The sequence below is a fragment of the Rattus norvegicus genome, chromosome X, assembly GCF_021556685.1.
Source record: "Rattus norvegicus strain SHRSP/BbbUtx chromosome X, alternate assembly SHRSP_T2T, whole genome shotgun sequence".
NCBI classification, from domain to species: domain Eukaryota; kingdom Metazoa; phylum Chordata; class Mammalia; order Rodentia; family Muridae; genus Rattus; species Rattus norvegicus.
In genome coordinates, this window is record NC_141554.1 from 83,379,399 (window position 1) to 83,384,418 (window position 5,020).

Consider the following 5,020-nt stretch of genomic DNA (forward strand, 5'->3'; position numbering starts at 1 on the left):
GGAAATTTCAATTTAATTTAATGTGAAAATATATGAATCTTGTCAAAATTACTCATGTACATTTAATAAATACTGGGCATTCTCCATCAATAATATAAAGTGAACATGTTTAACCCTATGATTAGCATGCAGTAGAAATATTGCTGGTAGGCAGAAACATTATTTAATTTGAGGGAAGTTTTCTTTTCATTATCAAATATTTATAAAAATTTAGAATCACAAAGTCTATGTAACTAAAGAAGACTTACTTTATTCAGAAAGAAATCTACTCAAGTCCTGGCTCAAGTCCTGGCTCTATCATTTTCTATCTCTATAAACTTTGAAAAGTCACTAATAATTTTTGTTTGTTTGTTTGTTTATCACTCCAGATTTTATTCCCCTGCCTGTATACCCTCCAGCTGTTTCACATCCCATACTTCCTCCTACCACCCCCAACCCCTGTCTCTACAAGGATGTCCCCACCCCACCAGACCACTAAACTTCCTGGGGCCTTCAGTCTCTTGAGGGTTAGCTGCATCTTCTCTGACTGAACCCAGGAATCTTCTGCTCTATATGTGTTGGAGGCTCGATGTCGACTGGTGTATGCTATCTAGTTGGTGATTCGGTGTCTGAGAGATCTCAGGGGTTCAGGTTAATTTGGGACTGCTGGTCCTTTTACAAGGTTGGACTCCTCCTCAGCTTCCCCAGCTTTCCTCTAATTCAATTAGAGGGGTCAGTACCTTCTGTTCATTGTTTGGGTGTACATATCTGCATCTGACTCTTTCAGCTGCTTGTTGGGTCTTCGGAGGGCAGTCGTGATAGGACCCTTTTTCTGAGCACACCATAGCCTCAGTAATAGTGTCAGGCCTTGGGGCCTCCCCTTGAGCTGGATCCCACTTTGGGCCTGTCATTGGACCTTCTTTTCCTCAGGCTTTTCTCCATTACTATCCCTGAATTTCTTTCAGAGAGGCAGAATTATGGATCAGAGCTTTGATTTTGGGATGGCAACCCCATCCTTCTATTGATGCCCTGTCTTTCTGCTGGAGATGGGTTCAATAAATTCCCCTTTTCCACTTTAGGGCATTTCATCTAAGTTCCCCCACTTCGAGTCCTGAGATTCTCTCACTTTCCAGGTCTTTGGTACATTCCGGAGGTTCTTCTTAATCTCCTTCATCCAAAGGTTGCCTGTTCCATTCTTTCTGCTGGCCCTAAGGGCTTCACTTATTTTCCCCCACCCAATACCAGATCATGTTCCCCTCTCCCTCACACCCATCACTTTTCTCTCCCCTGTCTCCTTCCCACTTGTGGTTGCTTTCTTCTCCCTCCCAAGTGAGACTGAGGTGTCTTCACTTGGGTCCTTCAGCTTGTTGACCTTTCTGAGTTCTGTGGATTGTATCTTGTGTATTCCATATGTTTTTGGCTATTGGTTCCACTTATTACTGAGACCATACCATGCATGTCCTTTTGGGTCTGAGTTACCTCACTCGGGATGATATTTTCTAGTTCCATCCATTGGCTACAAAACTCAATATATCCTCACTCTTAATAGCTGAGTAGTATTCCATTGTGTAAATGAACCACATTTTCTGTATCGATTCTTCTGACATGGAACATTAAATAAAATTTAAAATGTTAAAAAATATTATTGGTTCTTTAGTTTGGATTAAAACATACGATTTTATTGTTAAGATCTTCTTTGTCTTTGCTAGGGCCTTTGAACGCAGAACACACAATTCTGTGGTATGGTCAACCATCTGAAAAGTGGTCCTCTTTACATGATTGGCCGGAGTCTCTGGAAGCACAGATATAATGAAAGCACATATACTAAGGATTATTATGCTTGAAGCACTATTTCCATACAGATATACTGCATGAATCATCTGAAATGCTTTATAAAGAACACTATAATATCACATTTTCAAATTATATTAAATTTCCTGATAACCACTACAAAGTAAAAAATGATAAACTGACGAATAATATTTTAACATATCCACAGGGTACAATTTGATGACTCATTTCAGGCACAAAATGTCCAAATATAGTCAAAATAATTAGTGTTTTAATTTCTTCAAATATTTTTTATTTCTATAGATTAGAAATGTTAATACTCTTAGGTCTTTTTAAAACTTAGCATGTACTATTGTAGACTATTGTTACTCTACTTTGATGTGGTTCTGTAAGAGTAAGGAAATTCTAAACAATAGGTTTCTTTCTAGATACCCCTTGCAACCTAAAATTCCTTCACAAATTTCACCGGACTTAATTTCCAACAAAATTCAAATGCCAAAAATATTTCAACAGTGCTTTTCTGCCCTGAAAAAAGATTGAAAGCTAATTGTATTTTAAGATAAATGCATTCATCATTAAGAGGTTTGAAAACAAATGTTCTTTAAAAGAAAGATATAAATCCAGTAACTTCATGCTTCATGTCATCATAATAATCTGAAATCTAGAATCTATCTCTTCTTTCTCACATGTAGTAAATTTAGTTCTTCTCTCCCATTCTGTCTACCATTTTGTAATTGTTTTCTTTTTCAAAGAAAAAACACTAAGCGATCAATAACAAAATCTGTTATGCTAATAGTCACAACATTTATAAAATTGTTAAACAATTCTCCCTCTTTTAGTAAGATTTCTTTGGGTGATGTGTCCTATAGCGTTGCTTGGACATTGTTGAAGTCTACCCCTGCACCCCGAATAGTTATAATCATTTTGTTCAATGCTAGCCAGCTATTTCATATTGTTGCTGTAACATTCCTGCCAGTCATTAACACACACACAAAAATAACTTGACTCAGAACAGGGTCATGTTGACCACATACCCTGTTATGTTCTGTATGTTCTGAGGTTTGTTGATGTTAAGAAATTCGACAACCTTAAACTCCACTTAGGACCAGTCAGAATAAAGGTCAGGTAGAACTGTTCTGTCCAGCTAGTCAAAATAGCTTGAGTCAGAGCTGACCACTGTGCAGCACTTCCAGCACCTGCACATGAGCTCATTGTGTTTTTTTTTTCTCCTTCATAAACCAGCCCTGACAAAAATTCAGGGTCATAGCCTCAGCCCTGAATTCTGAGCTATAATCATGATTGATCAGTCTTAGGATGTGTGTTCAATAAATCATCCTTGTCTGACTGAGATTGGTGTTCATATAGTTTGTGAGACAACTCCTAGATCCCAACAGACATACTGTGTTTGCCTCAATTACATGTGTACATTTTAGGGTAATGTTTGTGTCATCAGCCTTTTGAAATTGCTAATAATATTTCCTTAATTATTTACATCTGATACCACAAATGAGACACCCATAAGTGAGTGTACATGGAGAATGTTGGAAAATGATTTTCAAATAAGGTAAGTAAGCCCTATCTATGGAAGAGCCTGCATGTACTGCAAAAGCTGAGACTATTCTCAAAGTGACAAGGAACTAATAAAGAATTTTAACAAAGAGAATGGTATGGTATGTATTATTTTCTTTAAAACTCTGAGGGTTAAGTGATAGCATTTGAAGAACTAGAAAATTTGAGATTTACCACCCCAAATTTCCAATAAGACAAAAAGCCATAGAGATGCATAAAGGCTATCTTTATTTTCTTATCCCCAATCTTAAAGATGATTATTGTGTATATGTATGAGTCCTGTTGACAAGGAAATTATGTTTTTATGAACGATACATATGCAACTATAAATTATTGCAGTTTAAAATAAAATACTGGTTTTCTTATCTTCTCCAAAATCTTGAGTTTTATACTTTAAATTCTGTTGACTATATGTTAAATCTGTCATTGTAATTTCTAAGTAAACTTTCATTACTTTCAAGAGACACCACTCACACATGAAATAGAAGAGATTGGCATTGGAAAGTCTTTATTAGTTCTAAAGTAATACTTACATTGATGTGAACAATTATTTTCTTATATAATAAAAGCTATAGTGACTAAAACATCAATAGTTCATTACCTCAGGAATCCATAGCCTATGAATTTTTACTAAGGCAGATTAGTGATATAAGAAATATAAAATGTAAGTACGCTTTAAAAATTATTAGTAATCATGCATTTCATAAATTATAAACAAATATTTAATGGAATTACATATAAAAAAGTATAGTCATTATAGGCCTCATTAAAAATACATTAATTAGATGACTCTTTATATCTAAAATTTAATTTTCATTATTTTAACCTAATAAATACAATGTTTTATAATTAAAAATATTATTATATAATGATGAAAATCTAGCATGATTATGTTCAAATTGTTCAAGTTCCTTTTCAATCAAGATCACAGAGCTGGGATGTACCTTAGCAGCAATGCACTTATTGGGTCTGTGTAGGGCCTTCATGTGGTTTGACTAAGAGTGAACAGGAAATAATCCCTGTATAAGCTATTTTAGATCATATTTATAAATGCAACATATCATTTTCAAATTTTTTATTGCTTGAGAATTTATACATGGATATGTATTTTGATCAAGTGTGTACCTGCTTGCTTGCTCTTCTCTACCTCCTTCTATCCCCTACCACTTCTTTTCCTTCCCAACTTCATGTACTGACGTTTGTCTACTCACTGAGTCCACTTACTGCTGTCAGTATGCACAACAGTAGGATCCTTCACTGGAGAAGAGTAAGAATATCGAGGATCATATCTAAAGAAAATGAACTTTCCTTCCCTAAGCAACAAATGAATTACCAATAGATTTTCAGCTAAAGATAGGACTAGATGACCTCTTTCTCCATTCTTATTAGAATGCTAGCAAAGTTGATCCAATATAAGTCTTGTGAAGAGAGCCACAGCTATTTTGAGTACATGTGTCCAGTATCTCCTCTCCGTTTGAGAGAAACCCTTGATAGTTTTATCGTAAATAGATCTTTTTTCCACCTACTGACTGGTCTAGATCTGCGGTTTCATTATGTCTTACTTACATCTGAACCTAGGAAGATATTAGCCCTTATGAGTGAAGTCATCTTATAATGAGATAAGAACTTTAACATACACACAGATTCTAAATATACTTTCCGCATCCTAAACCACCATGCT